Raw genomic sequence first — 22,393 nt, forward strand, 5'->3', positions numbered from 1 at the left:
ATACTGACATTCTAATTTTAAACAAACAGAAACTGTCCACAAATAATAATAATAATAAGTAAAGGCAAATTATATTGCAATTTTACTTTTGAGACATTGTTAATATCAAAAGAAATTGAAATCAGATGTGCACTAGAGCACTTTCAATCACATACATCACCTAGCATTGAAAACAACAACAAAATGACAACAGTGCTTGAGTTAAGTGTGGCTTTTCCCTGGAGTGACTATATAAGGTGTTTCAGAATGCATTGTGATATACAAAGATCACACAAAATTAAAACATCTGGATTGTAAGTTTCACCCTCCTATAATGTAGAGCTGCTTTATAGATCTGATTGTTTCCTACCTTAGTGATATGTCTGGATTGGAATACTGGTTTCTTTTTTGTTTTACTACTATTTGATATCATTCCAGTTAAACGACATTTTATAAAAATGGTATCCTAGTCACCCAAACATTCAATCTACATTTAAATTCATGAAATAAAAAGACTCTTATAAGTCATTCCTTTGATTTATAGAGCACTTCATCAAGTAAAATTCTTGTTATAAATATGAGGTGATGGTGGGGATAATGGGTGGGTGGTAACAATGGAATGAGAATGTTATTCCTGATTTTTGTTTTTCTATTCATCTAATTTAGTGTAGGCTTTCACTGTTGCACTCCCCACCCTATAAAATAAAGTGGAGGGGAGTAAACTTGTCTAGCTATAAAATGGAAAGGAAGGGGGAATATTTTCCCATGACCCAACATGGGTCATTAGAGTGTCAATGTAGAAATAATTACAAACAATTGTGTAGATTTTTATCACCTAAAATGTATTTCCAAATATCATGAATTTCACTTCCACAAATATTTTACAGTATGCATCCAATTATTTTCACATTGTATACATAATATGATTTATTAATAACTTGTTATTCACATAAGGTTACCTTGTAAAAGGCAAAAGTTGGAATGAATTTTAAATAGCATAAATGTTATGAAAAAAGTTTTTCATGCCTGAGGTACCAAATATCCCAGGTTCAATCCCTAGCACCATCATAAGCCAAAAATGAGGAGTGCTCTGATTAAAAATGAAACCAAAAAAAAGTTCTGATATCTAAAAATCTCATTCTTAAATTTAATGAAATCACTCATATTCGAAGAAGAGTAATATAAACATTTTTGTAGTGTGCAAAACTAAAAAAAGCATATGTGAAGTAGAATTTGATTATAGAACCAATGCTATGTCTAGCAATGTAGCAATGGTAAGATTTATCTGTTTGTTTTTTTTTCTTTTTTTTTTCACTTTTTTTGGTTTGTTTTGTGTTTTTGTTTTTTTACCAGAGCATTGCTCAGTTCGCATTTTTGGTGATACATGAGGGTTTGCTAGTCTCTTTACATGGCTATTATGCTTTCTCCCTTACCTGTGTATTTTTTTTTTCATAAGCTTCAATGGTTAGGCCAAATTATCATATTGGTTACCCTAATTCTCCTATATTTTATGTCCATGCTGTATAGTTATTCTTATGTGTCCATTTCAATGACTTCACATATAAAACTACCATACTTTTTTAAATGATCATGGTGAATTTGTACTACCTTTACTAGACATTAATATAGAAACAAACTGGGGCCAGGCAGTGGTGCACCTGGTTAAGTACACACATTACAGTGCTCAAGGACCTATGTTCAAGCTCCTGGTTCCTACCTGCAAAGGAGAAAGCTTCAAGAGTGGTGAAGCAGGACAACAGGTGTCTCTCCGTCACTATCCCTCTGCCCTATAGATATATTTAAAAATATATAGAAACAAATTTTGTGGAAATTTTAATGCACTCTAAAATTCAAAGACTGTCTTTCCATTTCAAATGATTAGCTTTCACTGTTTATGCACTATAAAGGGGGAAGGAGACTGTCATTCCAGTGAGAAGCTGACATCTTGGGAAATTCTCAACATTTGTATGCCATATGTTATCAAAGAATAAAATATTCAATATTTATTAAATCAATTCCAAACAGAATCACATCCATTGCAGCTGAAGTTGTGTCTTCATTTAGAACAGTTGGCTAAATTTTAGTTGAGGGGGAGATAATTCAGGAAGAAATCAACCTTCTCCCAGTAACACCACTTTTCTCATGCATGTGGAAGGTAATTTTATAGTACTCTATTAATGGAAAGATCTAAGCAAGATAAAGAGGCCTCTCCAGGTCCCTCCCACAGCCCAGCATGCCCTGAAGTACTTTAAAGGAACTGTTTGCACTGGAATTCTCCCATGCATTAGCACTTAAATCTTTAAAATATCTTTGAAGCCCATCTGCCACAAAGCTTCATTTTTAATGAAAATGGAAGGGGGCGGTCATAGCTATCTTTGAAATACTAGGTCTTTTTCTACAATTACAATTTACCATACCTCAGAGGAGATTTGTGGATCAGAATTATTTTCATTCATCATATCATGAATCTATCATAACCAACTTTAATAATAAAAGCCACAAAATGGAGATAAGTTATGGCATAAGTAGATTTTCTCCACAGCTTTTAGAATTGTATTCACAATATAATAAATGCAGTGTATTGCTCATTCATAATTTGATTTAGAAATCTTTACATGGTGTCCACATTTTTTGCACACTCATATGTATTGAGAACACTGTATAAAATATTTTTGAAATAAACTATTAATAATACAAAGCAAGGAACAGAATAAAACACTTGGGAATCATTCCCCAACACAAGTTTCTAAATATAAAGTATTTTGATTTAAGCACTACAGGATTCCAGCAATTATTTGTTCTCCTTGTTTCTCTGAATTGGGTCTTTTCATTTTCCAAGTTATATAGAATAATATCTTAATTCATTAGGACTTTCCTAAAAATGTCATTATCTACTTGAGTTTCACCTTTTTATTTCTAGTTCAGATGCCTAATGTTGAAATTCAACTTCCTAAAAAAAGACATTTTTTTACTATTAGTGTAGACAAGTGGTGATGGAAGAAGGGGAGATTAAAATTAAATTTATGTGAGCAGTTTCCCTGAAAATATCAGACTAGACCTGTTTTGTCCATATGAAGTAACTCTTTTATTAAAAAAAATTATTTATAAAAAGGAAACATTGATAAAAGCATAGGATAAGTATAGCTTCGCACAGTTCCCACCACAAGACCTCCTTATATCAACCCCTCTACTGATAGCTTTCCTACTTTAACCCTCTGGGAGTATGGACCCAAGGTCATTGTGGGAAGCAGAAGATTGAAGGTCTGGCTTCTGTAATTGCTTCCCTGCTGAACATGCGGGTTGAGAGGTCGATCCATACTCCCAGCCTGTCTCTCTCTTTCCCTAGTGGGGAAGGGCTCTGGGGAAGCAGAGTTCCACAGCACATTAGTGGTGTTGTCTGTCCAGGGAAGTCTGGTCTCATCCTGCTAGCATCTGGAACCTGGTGGCTGAAAAGAGAGTTAATATAAAAAGCCAAACAAATAGTTGAAACAATCATGGACCTAAAGGCTGGACTAATGCAGATGAAGTGTTAGGGGGTCTTCCATTTTGTAGATAGCTAGTAGGAATATTTTAGTTATATTTCAAAGGACCTGTAGCTATACTAAACTAGTGTTTTGTTGTTGTTGTCTGAGCCTGAAATCTGATATGTAGGTTAGTCCTATTATTGTCTGGGGTGTTGATGTCATGGCTGGGAAAAGAACCAGAAAGCTGGATCAGGGAAGATAGTAGCTCCCAAATATGGGAAAGGGGTATAAATATTGTTGATTCTAAACTCCATAAATTTGATATCACTTGGGGCCCATAATTAGCTTAGGAGCCTGTGTGACCTCTATATCCCCCTAGATCTGAGCTGACATTCTGTGGTCATGAGTAAGAACATTCCAGGCTGCCCCATCCATCTTCCTCAGGTCTAGCATAAAGTATGTTGTCCATCCTCCCTTCCGAGGATGGAACATTCTCTACCATTGCTGATCCACATTGAGGGCAAAGTCTTATGGGGGCCCACAAAGGTGTATTTTGTTGTTCCTGATAGAGATGATCAGTAACAATGGAGAGAGGGATTTATTTGTATTCTAGGCCCATCAAGTCTGTTAGGGAGTCTCAGGACTCCCCGATTAGGGCCCCAGTTGGTGAAATGGCCTGATAGTGACTAAAGAGTCATCATTAAAGTTTGCCAGTCTCTTGCCTTTATTCAACTTTTTCAGTCCTTGCTTTGCTAAGGTTAGCTTTGGAGTGAGTGAGAGAACTGTAATAGGAAGTATGTGAGGAGCGTATCTAAGTCTAAGTAGACACTATTTCATTATGAATTTGATACTGACTCACTAAAGACTATTGTGTATTTTTGCTTTCAGGTATATATTTTGCCCTAATTTATCAATACATGTGAACATATGCTTTATCTTGTGGGACCTGGCCTATATCTAGGTTGTGGAACTTTGTTAGGAAGTGAACCTCCTGGAATAGAATTAGAGAATACCATGAAAGGAAAGGTGATGAGGGTGATGAGGGTGAAGGGTTTGCAATCCATGCTTGACGTCTCTGTACACAGTCTGAGGTGAAGCATGCTGAAATGTTACTCGTTACATTGATTAGGTTGGAATCAGCGGATGCAATATCATTTGGCCTGACTTGAGAGAAGCATGCAGGAAAGTGAGCCCCACCCCAGAGGTTCCAGGATTGGGAGAAACATAGGCTCTATAGACGCAATGGGAGATTCCTGGTGTCTTAGGGTTTAAGAAGACAATAGATAGTTATTGCAATAATCACAATGTTTGGCAATTGTGTTAACTTTGAAAAATCCCTTTCTTAGGATTTTCTGTATCATACACACCCTCACCATATTTTATATCCTTTGACATTTTTTTTCATATAGCTATGAAGTAACTCTTAACTCTAGTCAGCATGTGCTTTTATTTATGTGCCTTTTCCAATTTGTTCAGTCTTTGTTTATTTCTTTGTTTATTTATTTTGCCACCAGGGTTACCATTGGGGCTTGGTGACTGAATAACTACTCCACTACTTCCAGAGGTCTCTCTCCCTCTGTTTTTTTCCCCTCTCTCTCTCATGTTCCTTTTGAAGAGAATGTGAGGAAGATAGATATATAGACATATAAATGCATAGAAAATAGACACATCTGCAGCACTGCTCCACCACTTCTGAAGCTTCCTTCTGGTACCTGGTTCCTCACGCATGGCAATGTATATGCTTTACTGTGTTTACCAACATCTGGCTTCTCACTGACTTCTTAAATCAGTGATCTCTAGAATCTATGCATTAATTTTACATACAGTATTGTGAACCTATTCTTTCAAAGTTTATATGTGTATATGTATACATATATAGATATACATATATATGTATGTATTTGGTTTTAGCATGTGACTAGTCAGCCATTTAAAACAAACTCTTAATTATTGAGCTTTAATTATTAATTAAGAATGAGGGTCGGGGGCAGCAAAATAACTCATTTAGACAATGTATTACTTTGGCATGTGCCTGACTCAGGTTTGAGCTGAGCACCCAATTCAATGTAGGAAGCTGCATCTCATTGACTCTCTCTGTCTCTCTGCCTTCTCTCTCTCTCTCTCTCTCTCTCTCTCTCTATATATATATATATATATATATATATATATATATATATATATATAATGAATAGAATAAATATAGGTCAGGAGATAGCTTCAGCCACTAGGCATGCCTTACAGGGTGCTAGACTTAGTTCCCCTAACTCCCGACACCATATGGGTGCACTACAGTACCAGAGGGGAAGCTCCATAACTGACAGAGTTGTGATGAATTATGTACTTAAAATAAAAAGGAAAAACAAATTATTTAAAAGCCAGCCTGAGAATGGTGCACTCATATATACATAAATTCCCAGAACCCCCCCAACACACACACACACACACACACACACACACACATACAGACACACACACACATGAAATTGTATGAAACTGTAAAGGGATTGTAATCAATTTAACATGTCCACTGAATTTTAGTTGATGTATTTCTATTTTACTTTTAGATCTGGTTTAGACTGCAAATTTTGTGAGGATAGCTATCTTGTTCTAAAACTGAGACAGTGTCAGTAGCCCTAAAGTATAAATTAAAAATAAAAGACATGAAATAAATATTGGCACAACACAATATCAGATATTTAATAATTAGTGGTCCTTTTCACTTGACAAAATCCTCTAAGGTCATAGGAAATGAAATGGTGCTGAGTTTCATTTTGGTGCAGAAAAATTTTTGTCTTTATCCCCTGTTATAATAGCTATATTATCCTCACTAGAAAATTTATACATAGTCCTTGCATATATCTTTCACTATCTCAAACTTTCACATAATATATAGCAGGACTATTATAATTTTGACATGCCTCTATTATTGGGTGTTAATTGAACTGAATGTCAGTAAATAAAATCTGACCTAAGGATACACTGACACAAAAAGGTCAGTTCCTCCCCTTTTAAGTTGTTCAGCAGGTTTGGTACTTAAATTTATTTCTAGATTGACTAAAAATCACTAATTTTGCCTCATTACTCTCATGTTTTCCCTGCTTATTCCTATTATTAAATCCTTCAGCTCACTGATTGAGACCTTTCTGACCCAGCTGTAATACTTAAGAGAAGCCCATAAGCCAACAGCCTTCATTATTTTTTAAAGCATCATGATGAGAGCGCCGAATCCTAACCACTAGACAACCAGAGAAAGCAAGCATCATGATGAATCTACAGATTTCTAGAAGGATCATCAACTAGACTTAATGATAAGGAAATAGAAATAATTCAGTAAATTTCCCGAGAGGAAGGTAAAATAAAGTAAGTCCCAATATGTGTGAACTCATTATAAATATAATTCCTTTCTTAAGATCCATAGGGCAAAATAAATTCAGACATTGTTTAAAATGATAATTTTTCTCCAGATGAATGACTGTGAATTGTCTCAGCCTTTTCTTTCTATATAAATTCTTCATCTACTAAAAAAAAAAAAATGCTGATTAAGGGTAGTTAATGTAAGGCAATGGTGGAAAACCTTTTTCTAGCTAAGGGCCATTTGGATATTTATAACATTATTTGTAGCTCATACAAAAAATAAGCACCTGTTGAATATTGAACCCCACCTGCAATTGTCTTCCTAGGGCCAGACCAGATGATTTATGTTCTGTGGGCTGGATGGAGCTCATCCCTCATGGAAATGTAAAATTTATGTGAAAACAGTAGTAGGAAGAAATTCAGAGACAACACATGAGTTAATCAGATGACCAAAGCCCAGGGAATGAAGACTGCAGAGGAGAAACCTTTCTGTAGAAAAAAAAAAAAAAAAAAAAAAAAAAAAATATATATATATATATATATATATATATATAGTTTTCCTCACAAAGTGATAGTAATTTTTTTCCCGTAGGTCATGATAAATATTTCCAGTTTTGAAATCAGAAGACCAAGATTAAAAGCTGTTCTACAGTTTAAGATTTGTATCTTTGTTATTTTTGTTGTTTGTTTGTTGTTTTGTTTTTAGGTTTATTGCTGGGGCTCAGGGACTGCACTATAAATCCACTGTTCCTGTTGGATAAGACAGAGAGATACTAAGAAGGGAATGGAAGATAGAGAGGGAGAGAGAAAGAGAGACACCTCCAGCCCTACTGCACTGCTTGTGAGGTAGACACCTCTGCAGGTGGGGAGCCTGGGGCTTGAACCAAGATCCTTGATGGGTCCTTGCACTTTGTACTATACACTTAACCCAGTACACCACCACCAGGGTCCTAAGACTTGTATATTTGTTTCTGTTTTTTTTCCACATTTATTTATTTATTTAATAACTTATTTATAGAAAGTAAACATTGACAAAACCAGAGGATAAGAGGGGTACAACTCCACACAATTCCCACCACCAGAACTCTGTATCCCATCCCCTCCCCTGATAGTTTTCCTATTCTTTAACCCTCTGAGAGTATGGACCCAAGGTCATTGTGGGATGCAGAAGGTTGAAGGTCTGGCTTCTGTAATTGCTTCCCTGCTAAACATGAGCATTGACAGATCAATCCTTACTCCCAGCCTGCCTCTCTCTTTCCCTAGTGGGGTGGGGTTCTGGGGAAGCAGAGCTCCAGGACACATTGGTGGAGTTGTCTCTTCAGTCAAGTCTGGCTGGCATCATGGAACCTGGTTGCTGAAAAGAGTGTTAACATATAATGCCAAACAAATTGTTGACCAATCATGAACCTAAAGGCTGAAATAGTGCAGATGAAGAGTTTGGGGGGGGGGGGGGTTTCCGTTTTGTAGATAGCTAGTAGGCAAATTTTAGTTATATTCCAAAGGCAGCTTGGAGTGTTCCTATTCATGACCACAAAATGTGAACTAGGAACTACAGGGATGCAGAGGTCACACAGGGTCCTAAGCTGAATTTGGTCCCCAGATCCCATCAAATCAATGGGGTTTAGATTCAACAATATTTATACACCTTTCCCATATTTGGGAGCTACTCTCTTCCCTGATCTAGCTTTCTGGTCCTTTTTCCAGCCATGGCATCATCTCCCCAGACAATAATTTGGATCTACCTGCATATCAGATTTCAAGCTCAGGAAAAAAAAAAAAAAAAGCAAACTAGTATAGCCACAGGCCTTTTGGAATATAACTAAGTATGCCTACTAGCTATCTACAGAACGGAGACCCCAACCAACTCTTCATCTGCATTAAGACTTGTATATTTGAAAGCTTTTATCTGCACATTTGTCAGGTGAGGGTTGCAATAAAGTCTGGTTTCAAGAGTTATGAGGATTTATTGTGATAATGTAGTTAAATGATGTTACTTCTTACTGAATATTATCATTATAATTTATCTAAGGCCGACAAAATAGGACTAAGATCTGAGCAAGTAGGTTAGATAGTAACACATTAGAATAGCTGATTATAAATGACAACAAAAACAAGAGAATGAGTACAAAAGCTCTTGAGGTAAAAAGCCACATTTAATGCCTCTAGAGGATATCACCTAACTTTACTATGTGAAAGACACATCTTAGGTTAAGACAATAATTTGCAAAGTGACCTTGAGGACACAGGATGCTAATATTAATACATCATCCATGTAGGCTATGCAAAGACATAATACAAAAATTTGTTTGGCCATGTACTTATATTCAATATGTCTGAGATGCAATTCCAAAAATATGTTTAAAATGGATTATTTATTATGAGAAATACGGTCTCTGGAAATTCACTACGCTTTGGAACCACATTTAAATGACTCAACAGAAAGAAGCTGTTAAATCAGAAAGGATATTGTTACTTGTGTTAGTTGTTAATTCCTGGAGTAGCCTTTACATAGAACATCACAATTGAGACATTTGAGCCTAGAATTAACACTAGAACTCTACAGTCTTAATTCTCTCCCCCAAACTTTATGTCCTGTAGCTGTAAACTGTCCTCTCTAAAACACTGTTTTATCACACTTACTTTACTAATTCACCACTCAAATTAACTCCTATTATGAATTTCTCTGGCGGTAAGTAGGAATTGAGTTGACCAGGCATAGAAGTTTGAATGTTTATTTAGTTCAACTTCCAAATGCAAGAGGAATTTCACTACTTAAGACCGTTCCTCATTTTCTACTGCCCTTAATGTAGGTGAAAGAAATCAGTGTCTCTTAGGCATCCATGATAAATGTTCATCATAAATTAAGGTAAATGCTCAGTATGTAATTTACTTCTGGTTGAAATTTTTCTCTCACGTAGATTATGCTATATTCTGCAGAGACATACATACAAGGAGAAAAAACAGAAAAGTCAAGAGTTATAATTACATTCACATGTTGGCTAATTGGGCCCTTCGGGGCCTTCTCCCTAATTATAAGAGGGAATACAAAAAAGAAATATCACTAAAAGTGAGTATGTATAGAATGAATATGAGTTTCAATGGGGTGTGCTGGCTATATAAAAGCTGTAAAAGTTGATAGGAAAGGAATGCTATTACTTGCCCAGCATCTACTACACATTAAAAAGGATCAGGCCCTCAGCAGTGTCATTGACAGAATATAAGATGAGAAAAACTTATGTTAACTTTAAAGAGGACATACTGGAAAAAAAGAAGTATGCTACTCTACATTCTAGGTGAATGGTTTATGTTTTTTGTTTTAGTATGCAAGGAAAGGATATTGATAGACTCATGATAGATACCATTTGAAGTTCGAAGAAAATATTTTTTGTGGTTACTCTAATATGTAAAAAATTTTTGTAAGAAATTTGAAAAGAAAATCACATAGGTTAACTCTTCAATGGCCTAATTATTTGTAACGTGTACACTATTCTGCTATTTTGCTATGGTAATGATAAAAGCAAAGGTAGCTTACAGTTTCGGACCTCAGAAAGTCTTACACAATTGCTCTGGTCATTCTAATGGTGAGATTTCTTGTTGTTACTCATGAGAATTTGAGAAGGTAGAAAATGTGGAGAAAAAGTATACCCATGTTAGGGTAAATCATCGAACTTTCAAATGGTTGTAATTCTTTTTTTTTTCTTTTTCCCTACAACAAATGGTACCCTTCTGGCATGTCTATAAAAGTCTGACTGCTTATAGTAGATGTGTATATAATATTGTATTACACCTCATAACTGAGATAAACTGGCAAGAACCCTAAAGCTCAATAGAAACAAGATTGCCTTTATCTCTTAAAACTGTCATTTTAATTTTCCACACAAGACAATGCTATCGATGCAGGATGACTTAAGTTCCTGGTGGCTGTTAGACCACAATCTTGTAATGTTTTGAATTTAGTACCTAATCAAATAGCTTTGCTTTTAGTATTCTTATCTTGATTTATGTGAATTGTTATAGGGTACCCTCGTAGTATACCCGAAGGAGCAGTGTATTTTATAGCATTCTAAATGCAAATCCTGCCCTCCGGATTTATGGCATGGACAATACAACTGCACTATTAAACTAGAATTTAAAATAAAACTCAGAAACATTGAAATGATAATTTTCAAGTCAAATAGCCTTTAGCCACTGGCCCTGATGCTCTGTGGGTTGCCATGACTGGGTCTGAGTACCTAAGTGGAACACAGTACATTGCCTACAATTTCAAAGTTACCTTCTGCAGAGTTGGAATTAAATGCCCAGTTAATACAAAGGAAAATTTCCCTTGTGCAAAATCTAATCAAATGTAATATGTCTATATTATAACTACCATTTCTATGACTATTATAATTCAAGTTCCTAATTATGAGTTCAGTTCATAAAAAGAAAATTGGCTTTCATTTGAGCAGCATTTTCAGTCAGAAATGGGAAACACACATTTAAGTACACAGGTTTTTCAATTCATTATTACTTTTATTTCAGTGCTCATTATACATCCGATTCTACTCTCAAATAAAGGTATTCATCTCCCTATGTAGTCACATTTATATACACATTTTGGCCTCAGCATAAGTAGGAAAATGATTCCTGGTAAAGTAGGAAAATTAAACTTTTCATATTGTGAGAAATAGGAAAACAAAAGCTTCTCTAACAAGATTATGTCAGATTAAACAATCTCAAAGCAAGTATGTTTAAGAAAATAACCAAATCATTGATTTCTATTAGTTTTTTTTAGTGAAATGTTTCAGAGTAGTTTCCTTCAGTCTCCTACCTCTATTAACCTTTGCAAGAGCTTCCTTTGAAACATTTTCACTTGGGACCATAGTCTATGCAAGTAAATACATATACTGCTTCACTCAGTTAAACTCATAGAATTATTATTTTAGACACATTTAAGAATTCAATTTAAAAGTAGTTAAATATCCCCCATTTACAACAGGTTTTTAGAATTGTTTAATTGTGAAATATACTTTGACAGAAAATTAAAGATGAAATTATTGGTCTTGAGACCAGGAGTTTATTAAACCTTTAACCCCTGAACTATCTCAAAGTGAGTCTGAACTCTGAATACTCCATTCCATCTGAAGGTGATCTACATGTCCCAGTATCAATGATCCAAATTCCCTCTGACTCACCCAGAGCACCAATTTTAACTGCACATTGAGTGCATTTGTGCATTTGGTTGAAGGCAAGCTAGAAATAATTTATAGGTAATGGATAAGTTGTAGGTTGATAGGTTACACTCCTCTGCATCTTTGTCTCTGTCTTTCTAGAAAAGTCATCCTGGAATGGTAAAACCTCAGTATAGAACCTCTAGTAAAACCTCTGTTAAAACGTCTAGTATAGTCAAGCGGTAGTGCATGTGGAATAAAGCACAAGGACGGGAGTAAGGATGCCGGTTCGAGCCCCCAGCTCCCCACCTGCAGGGGAGTCGCTTCACAGGCCATGAAGCAGGTCTACAGGTGTCTGTCTTTCTCTCCCCCTCTCTGTCTTCCCCTCCTCTCTCCATTTTTCTCTGTCCTATCTAACCATGATGACATCAATAACAACAATAATAACTACAACAACAATACAAAACAAGGGCAACAAAAGGGAAAATCAATGAATATTAAAAAATATATAAGAAACCTCTAGGGTAGAACTGATACCAGCAAAACAACACATTATTTTAACCTTGATCTGTTATAGTTCCTTTGGGCTGCTTGCTTCCCCGGAGACAAAAATTTCCTTTTGAAAATTGGCTAGACCAGGGTGGCTGGACAGTGTGCCACACCTTATTAATAAGGCACACCTTATTAAGCACACATCTCAGCATGCATGAAGCCCCACTTCCCATCTGCAGGGAGAAAACTTCATGAGTGATGAAGCAGTGCTGCATATGTTTCTCTCTTGTTCTCTCTATCTTCCCTCTCCCACTTGATTTCTCTTTGTCTATATCCTATAAAAATATTTTTTTTAAATGAGCAAACAACTAATAAGTGAAAGTGAGTTAAATTGTGATGAAGTATAGTGAAAAGGGCCTGGCAAGAAAGCTCACCTAAATAGTGTGCCTGCTTTGTCCAGTGCATGAGCCAAGTTCCAGCTTGGCCCATTGCACTGCAAGAACTGGTACTGTGGTACTGTAGAATCTTTCTCTCTGTCACTTTTTCTCTTTCTCTTTTTAGTACATTTTATTAGAGTATTAATATTTTAATTCAGTTGCTGACACATAGGTACACCCTCCTATTCCCATGATAAGTGTTTAAATGTCTAAAAAACACGCATATCTCTATCCTAGGTCCCCTTCCCCATAATACACCAAGACCTCGCCACCTTCCACAGCATCTCTTTCTCTCCAGAGTTCTTTGCTGTGGTGCAATACACCACACCCAGTCCATGTTTCACCTTACGTTTTCACTCATTGTCCTCCTTTCCTAAGTTCCACTGATGAATGAAATCACTCAGTATTGGCTCTTCTCATGCTGGCTTATCTAACTCCACAGGATGCCTTACAGTTCTGTCCAAGATATGGTAAAGGAGATGGTTTCATCATTTTTCATAGCTGCATAGTATTGCATTGGGCATATGTACCACAACTTCATTATCCATTTATTTGTTCTTGTGCATCAGTGTTCATTTCAACTGTCCCTCTCATTCTAAATATTCTCTTAGTGGTGAAGCCTGAGCAAAGGACATAAATAAATAAATAAATAAATAAATAAATAAATACACACACAAGTAAATAAATGCATAGCATGGGGCTGTGTGTTGATTTAAAATCTTTCTCCAGAGGGAATAAAGGGATTTTTTTTAAAAACTAGTATTCTGTTAGTTGTAAGAAGGATTACCCAGGGTGGTGTGCGCAAGTATCTGGTGAAGAGATTCTTGGGATTTCTTTCACTTGGGCAATGATGATTTTGTGCAGTTCAATCTAGCTTAGCTGGCTTCCTTCAGCAAGAGAAGAGAAGCATGAAAAGAGAATAGAAGAACAAGAACTATTCCATAGTATATTCTGGTGATAAATTATCTTCCAGTATTTTCTAAAATTGAAAGTGTTACTGTCTTTTCTTAGAACACTATGCAGTAAATGTATCCATTCTGCTAAGTATTTTTGATCAGTAGATGCTTAATGGGAACATGTGCATGCCTGTTTAGTACATAGTGTATCAAATCCCATTTTTTATTTGCTATAAATTTCACTCCCTTTATCTCATTAAAGTATTACGAGATACATTATAAAGTTTACGATTGTGCATAGTATATTTTTCAATGCCTCTTAATGCAATATTATGAATTATTTCAAGATGCTAGCGATATGAAAAGTTTGAAATGAGTAGTAGTAAAATTTAGTATTCATCCACTGTTTGAGAGATCATTGTTTTGAGAGTACACTGATTGAATAATTTCTGATGGCCTTTATTCCAAGTCTCGTAAGACCTAAAAGACTATTTGTTAATAAAATAATTTGATCAACAAGGGCAACAAAAGGGAATAAATAAATAAAATAAATATTAAAATAATAATAATAATAATAGTAATTTGATTATGTACATCTTTATTCTATAATGTACAAAAAACCTGGTTCAAACTCCAGGTTTCACAGACTGTGAAGCAGGGCTGCAAATGTTTCTCTTTCTCGCTCCCTTTATATCTTCCCATTCCCTCTCAATTTCTCTGTTTCTAGAAAAAAAAAAAGAGAGAGAAAGAGAGGAAACAGAAAAAGAAAGAAATTGAAAATATCTTCACCATTATTTATGATATACTGGGTCTTCTAATTCCAAATATAAAATATGAAAAGACTGCATCATATACTTAAGCTTCTCTGGAAAAATGAAAGGCAGTGTTTTTACATGAAAAACTTGGTGAAAACACATTTGTAAGTATGAATTTACCTCTCATACTGCCTATGAGACTTGTATCTTGATCTAGTGTCAGTAATTTGCATCAAGTACACACAGTTCTTTCTTTTGTTTGTGAAAACTTTTCATTAGTAAGTCATTTCTTCCTATAGAAGTTGACTTTCTCATAAAGTTATTTTCCAAGCATAAATTTAGAATCCAGACAGCTTAGGTTAGACTCATTGAAACCACCACATCCTGCTTCTGTTCCCTTTAAAACATTCACTCTTTCTTGCATCAATTCTCATCTGTAAAAAGAGAAAAATATTAATCTTAAAATCTAGTATGTCTTTGAGTGTTTTGTGAATAATGTAAAAATTGAACCCCAAATATTAGAAAATATATGTTTTAAATAAGAATTATTAGAAATTTAATCAAATACTTACTGAGAACTTACTATGTTCTAGGCTCTCTTCGTTGTGTATAAATTACCTTCTTCAGGAGTTGGCAGGTAGCACAGCCGGTTAAGCACATGAGCGCAAAGCACAAGGACTGGCTTAAGGATTCAGGATCGAGCTCCCAGCCCCTACTTGCAGGGGAGTCCCTTCGCAGGCGGTAAAGAAGGTCTGAAGGTGTCTCTCTGTCTTTCCCTCTCTCTGTCTTCCCCTCCTCTCTCCATTTCTGTCTGTTTTATCCAACAACAATGACATCAGTAACAACAACAATGAATACAACAATAAAAACAACAAGGGCAACAAAAGGGGAAGTAAATAAATAAAAGCAGTATTTGACTAAATCTGGAGTAGGAGTTGACTTCCTGGGGCGGCGGGAGTGGGGGTAGGATGGGACACAATCTTTTGGTGGTGGAAATGGTGTTTATGTTCACTCCTATTAATGTGTAGTCAGATAGATCATTATTTAATTAATATGAGGGGAAAAATTGATTGTATGTCTCAAACTTTTTAAAGCACAGACTCAGTCTTTTTAATACATAGGCTGGGTCTTTGATATGTTGACTCTCTCAAAAGCCTAGACCAGGGAGAACAGAAGCAACTGGTTGCACAGCTATATACAAATAATGTTGGGGATTATACAAAATCCTAACAAAGGGGTTTTTCTAAGGTAACCCAATAACCAAATAATGTGATTATAACAATAACTATCTACTATCTTCTTGAACCCTAAGACAGCAGGAACCTCACATTTCCACTATAGAGCCTATATTTCCCCCAGTCCTGGAACCATGAGGTGGGGCACACTTTCCTGCATGCTTCTCTCAATTCATATCAAATAATATTGCATTCACAGATCCCAACCTAATCAACACAATGTGTGCCATCTCAGCATGCTTCACTTCAGACAGTGTCCAGAGACTTCAGGTGTGTAATGACAACCCTTCAGCTTCATTACTCAGATGAGACCTTTCCTTTCATAGTATTCTCTAATTCCATTCCAGGTGGTTCACTTCCTAACAAAGTCCTGAAACCTAGATATAGACCAGGTCCAGTGAGATAGAGCATATGTTCACACATATCCATAAACTAGGGCAAAATATATACCTGAAAGCAAAAGTACACAATAGTCTGCAGTGAGTACCCCCCAACACTTAATCTGCACTATTCCATCCTTTAGGTCCATGACTGCTCAACAATTTGTTTAGCTTTGTATGTTAAAACTCTCTTTTCAGCCACCAGGTTCCAGATGCCATCAGGATGCCAACCAGACTTCCCTGGACAGATGACCCTAACAATGTGTCCTAGAGCTCCACTTCCCCAGAGCCCCACCCTACTAGGGAAAGAGAGAGGCAGATTGGGAGTATGGATCCATCAGTCAACGCCCATGTTCAGCGGGGAAGCAATTACAGAAGCCAGACCTTCCACCTTCTGCATCCCACAATGACCTTAGGTCCATACTCCCAGAGGGTTAAAGAATAGGAAAGCTATCAGGGGAGGGGATGGGATATAGAATTCTGGTCATGGGAATTGTGTGGAATTGTACCCCTCTTATCCTATGGTCTTATTAATGTCTCCTTTTTTAAATAAATAAAAAAATAAAATAAATTACCTTGTTCTTAAGGTTGATCTGAAATGCTGTTATTAATGAAAAGTCATTATTCGTTTTTCTGGAAACTTAGTTTATCAAGATAAAAGCTTTCTAATCTCTAAAGATTTTTTTTAAGGAAATAGATGATTGTAACATTGTGATAAGGTAATATGGTAGAAATATGTATAGGGAAAAACCATAGAGGCATAGCAAAGCAATACAACCAAAATTAGTGTAGAATTGGTACAGATAGACTGAACTATGATTACATGTGAAGTTGAAATACATGTACTAAGTGATATAAGCTAAATCGTCATTTTTTTCAAAGAGTGTGAGCAACCTGAAAAGTACCTATGTCAAAAGCAATTTTCCCACAAGAAATAATGAGAAAAGATTACATTGCCTCATTTCTAAGACACACACCATCTACTGTTGTAAGTTAATTGCTGATTCTAGTTCTGATTAAAAGAGCAGTTGAGGTCTCTGCTACCAGACACTAGGGCAAAAATTGCAAATGCTACAAGGTCCCCTTAGGAAAGACTAGTCAATAAAATAGTGTCTAGTTTGCCCTATGGAGTGGCATGCAGCAAAGACTTTATAGGACTTATTAATACTAGAGATTCCTATTGACCTTGATTACTGAAAGGATGTTCTGGTATAATTCAAGGCACCACTGAACAATTGAAACAAAAATAAGATGGAAGAAAGTAAGATGTTCAAAGTAAAATCATATAGTAAAAGAAGTGAAGTGGGATACCAATGACTACTTTATTTGATTTTATTTTATTATGATTTATTTTCCCTTTTGTTGCCCTTGTTGTTTTATTGTTGTTTTAATTTGATGTCATCATTGTTGGATAGGACAGAGAGAAATGGAGAGAGGAGGAGAAGACAGAGAAGGGGAGAGAAAGACAGACACCTGCAGACCCGCTTCATCGCCTGTGAAACGACTGCAGGTAGGGAGCTGAGGGCTTGAACCAGGATCCTTCTGCCAATCCTTCCCCTTTACCGCTACGTAAATTAACCTGCTGCGCTACTGCCCGACTCCCTCCAATGACTACCTTAATGTGAAAATAAGCACAATGATGAGTATATTTAAAAGAATCTAGATAAATTTTATACGTATGTTTTAACTGACAAAGGGCATTATATTCCTACTGTAGATACTCAAAGTACTCCTCTGCTTTTTAATGTTGAGAGGATTATAGCTGAGGCTTAGTGCGATTGCAACTCCAGAGCTTCCAGGTCCTTTAACTTTTCTTTTTTTTTCTTTCCTTTCCTCCAGACAGAGATGTGAGGCATAGAGAGAGAAACAAAGAGAGATAAGAGCACTACTCTACCCTGACTTATGCTTATGTTAGGGATTGAACCTGGGACATCAGACTCTCAGACAAGAAAGTCTTTTTGCATAAACATTATGCTGTTTTCCCACCCCCCTCTTTACCTTTTTTTAGTCCCAGGTGTGAAGGAAACTAGCAGCGTGATGGGAATAATCTTCTTAGAGAAGTTAGAAAATCTATTTCAAGAAAAGAAAATAAGGAAGGATCATGAAGAACTAAAAACTGATAAAATATTATATATGAGGGGTTGTAAACATATTTGAAGAAAAAATACTATGATGTGTAGAATGCATTACTGTTTTTAATCAAATAGTACACTTTAACATTTACTTTATTTTCTGTGAAAAGTATGCAGGGGAAAAAACATTTAAATACCTGAACTTAGAATAGGTGAGTACATAAAAATCCTCCACTAGAACATGTGAGGGTATACAAGAAGCAAGTATGTATTTATTTGTATAATATTCTTTCTGTGAAATTTCTAAATAGATATGGTTTTCATAAGGTAGGATAAGTGGTTCACAGAGGAAAACCTTATATGGAATCATATATGCCTAATAATCTAAACTGACTTGAATTTGACTTGTAATGCATTGATAATATAAACTGATTCATCAATATATCTGCCTTTCTCAGAAATCACCCCAAAGAATCTCATCTATAAGTGGGATGACTTATAATGATTGACTCCCTTTGATAAACAATCCTGATAATTTGTTACTCTTTATAAATTTCATGGTAAAAGTAAAGTAGGAAAAATAAAAACCAGGAATGACATGTGCTTTCTACCCAACTAATATCATGGGAGTTCTCTTCTTATCAAAGCTTGTAAAATTAATTTTCTACTTGTATTTGTATTTCCACCAAAACAATTGTACAATTCATTTCTTATATCATTTTTACTTTGTAAGTTTTGTTTTTCTGTTCTATTTCTATTTGTATTATTACTTTATTGTGGATTAATGGTTTACAGTCGACAGTACATATGATAATTTGTACATTCATAACAGTTCTGTTTTCCACATAACTATATAACCTCTACTAGGTCCTCTGCCATCCTATTCCAGGTCCTGATCCGTCCCACCCACCCGCTCACCCCAGAGTCATTTGCTTTGGTGCAATACACCAACTCCAGTTCAAATTCTGTGTAGTGTTTTCTCTTCTGATCTTGTTTCTCAACTTCTGCCTGTGAGGAGTTATTCCATATTCATCCTTCTGTTTCTGACTTACTTTACTTAACATGATATCTTCAAGCTCCATCCAAGAAGTCACCATTTTTAATAGTTGAGTAGTATTCCATTGTGTTTATAGACCGTGACTTGCTCAGCCACTCATGTGTTGTTGGACACCTGGGTTGATTCCAGGTTTTTGCTATTACAAATTATGCTGCTATGAACATAGGTATACAGAAATCTTTTTGGATGGGTATGTTTGGTTCCTTAAGATATGTTCCCAGGAGAGAAATTGCGGGGTCATGGGGTAGACCCATGTTTTGCTTTCTGAGAGTTCTCCAGACTGTTCTTCACAGGGGCTAGACCAATTTACATTCCCACCAGTAGTGAAGGAGGGTTCCTTTGTTCCCACAACCTCTCCAGTATTTGTTGCTTTCTATAGCTCAGCTATTTTATTATCCTGTTCTGTTACTGTATTAGCTTGTTCAATAAGTTGTGCTCTTAGCTTAGCTATTTCAGCTTTCAGCTCTCTAATTGCCTGGAGACAGTGCTTTCTTTCATAGTCTCATTTGTTGTTTCCACATTTCTGATGATGTTTCAAACTCTTTCCTCACCACTGTGACTAATGGCTCAATTAATGTTTGGATATTGTCATTCTTATGTGCTTCTACCTTTGGGGGAGTTTAGCAGGGATTTTGTCCTAGTTCATTTCTCCAATGTTTCTTCTTGTTTTAACCATTATATATAGTGTGTTATGAGGTCCCTCACTCTACTTTTTAACCCACTGATCACTCTTGCCTGGATTTATCTGTGTCTAGGTAAGGTACTTAAAGAGCTCACAATTGTTGAAATTAACATTGTTTCAATATTGTCTCAGTCTTGGAGTTGAAGCACAGTGGCTGTTAACATCTCTTTTGTTATTTTTCTTCACTGTAGACTATGCTTTCTTGAGGGTTTCTTACCTATAAGTAGTTTTTTTTTTTTTTTTTTTTTTTTTTTAGTTTAATCACTCACTCCTGACCAAGAGCAAGGTCTAGGAGAGACATCACTCTCTGTCTATGAGCTACATATATTTTCAATCACCAGTGACTTGGTGGATTCCCAAAGCAGCCCTAGTATTGTCTTGTTGTGGTATCAGGTGACCTTCTTTCATATTCCTAGTTGACCAGGGAGAGGAGAAGAGAGAACCATAGCTGATGCTACTCTGTAGCTCTGTCTCTGAAATTCCTTTTTCCAATTGTACAATTCTTACAAGAACTTCAGTAGCTATTATTAGGTAGAGTTAGGCTGAAGACTTATCATTATGGTTATGGAAAAGGCTTTGCTACCTGAGGTTTAATCCCCACTACTAAGCATGAACCAAAGCTGAACAGTGCTCTGTTCTTTCTGTGTATCTTTCTCTCTATATCTCCCTTATTAAAAAAATAAATAAATGTTTTTAAAAAGCTAGAGTGGACAGAGTAAATTTTAAATCCATCTCTGAATTTCAGAAATCCATTTAATATATTTCCCTCTGATAAAGGTCATATCACATATTATGGTGACAAGAATTGATACTATACATGATCTTGACCAAAGTATCAAGAATCTGTTCAAAATTAACTTTATTTTCTTAACTGGTTGTTGATATGATATTCTAGCCATTATTAAAATATGTACCATTAAAGGTATGATCTTGGCAATGATATTATCAGTGATACTATGATAGGTATGATCTTGACAATGATACTTCTGAACTTTATCTATAATGAAATCTTATGAAACAATCATTTTTAACAAAAATCAAACTCCAATTCGCTTTATCACTAATAATGTTGAAAAGGGCACATTAGTCCATATTTCGAGTGAATTATAAAATTGTATCCCTAAGATAACATCCAGTAAAACATCCTTTTCTCAGTTATGAAAAAAGAGAGATAAAGATGTCATGAAGTTTTCCAATGAAAAATAGAAGAAATATGAAGTATATTTTTGTTGTTGAATAATTATCACAATGAAGTCTTAGATCTGTATATTACTTGAAAATACAATATTATAGAAACAACAGGCCTTGCAGTGAGTCCTGCCATCTTAGCTCGTCTCCATAATTTGCTCTATAAATACCTTGGTGTCATATATAGACTGTGTCTTCATATGTTCATTTATAAAATGTGAATTATGAATTAAAATCAAATGTGTTTCTAAACAGTAATCACAAATTAGAAAATAAGCTGAAATCTCCTCTATATATAATGATATTAATTAACATACCTACCTGCAGATACATTTATATTATACAAAAGTAAATGTGTTTCTTTATTTTTATAGTCTTTTTTTCAACCCATTGTTGAGGAAACATTTTCATCCAAGGGCTGTGGTGATAGCCAAACAACTAATGGTGGACAGCTAATAGTAGTTGATGATTCACAGGTGCTCAGGATGCATGGAGGAAGTGCAGAAATTTAAGAAGCCTTTGTACTTGGGAGCAGAATAAGCAAAGAGGGGTTGCTGCAAGGGCTGTTGGAGGTAGGTTTTATAGTACTAAGGAGTTAAGACCTTAGTTCTTAATAAAATTTTTAAATATATGTATTTTTATGAGGGGGGGACAAGACCATAGCACTGCTCAGTTCCATTATATGCTATGATGGGGCTTCATGAATGAACATCTCATGATCTTATCTCCCTTGATTCAAGGACATTGGATCTTTCTGGAAGATGTAGTCTTGAGTAATTAAGTGGACATGCAGGAACTAAAAGCATCTACACAGGAATAAATAGCAACTGTATATAGCTGCCTTACAAGCAGGCTATCTAGTTACAAAGCCTAATACTTAAGAGCAGGGTGAGGAGATGAACTTGTGACTAGCCATAATCATTCTCCCAATTTTAGCATATTTCAAGGCAATATAAGACAATGAGCCTAAATTTTTGGCTTATTCCATAGCAGTCGCCAAACCAATCGGTAAAAGCAAATTTAATACACCTCTCTGAAATCTATGAAACTAAAATCCCAATAAGTGAACTTTGTAAGATAAAATACCTGCTTAAAATTAGAAATGATGAGTCTTTGCATGATGAATATTTTGTAGAAATAATTGGTGTAGTTAATTTCCTGAATACCTCAGAAACATGTTCAAGTTTATCATCAGTTCTTGTAAACACTTTTATTTCTAATTTATGAAAATTTCTTCAAAAAGTATTTTAAT

The 22,393-nt window shown here is 35.5% G+C and overlaps 1 non-coding gene across 1 annotated transcript; it reads right to left on the reverse strand.

The window, feature by feature from the left end:
• Positions 1-20,611: 20,611 nt before the first annotated feature.
• Positions 20,612-20,800, reverse strand: LOC132541516 (U2 spliceosomal RNA). Its single transcript, XR_009552677.1, has one exon. It is a non-coding gene; the product is annotated as a U2 spliceosomal RNA (small nuclear RNA).
• Between the last annotated feature and the right edge of the window lie 1,593 nt (positions 20,801-22,393).

The sequence above is a fragment of the Erinaceus europaeus genome, chromosome 11, assembly GCF_950295315.1.
Source record: "Erinaceus europaeus chromosome 11, mEriEur2.1, whole genome shotgun sequence".
NCBI lineage: Eukaryota > Metazoa > Chordata > Mammalia > Eulipotyphla > Erinaceidae > Erinaceus > Erinaceus europaeus.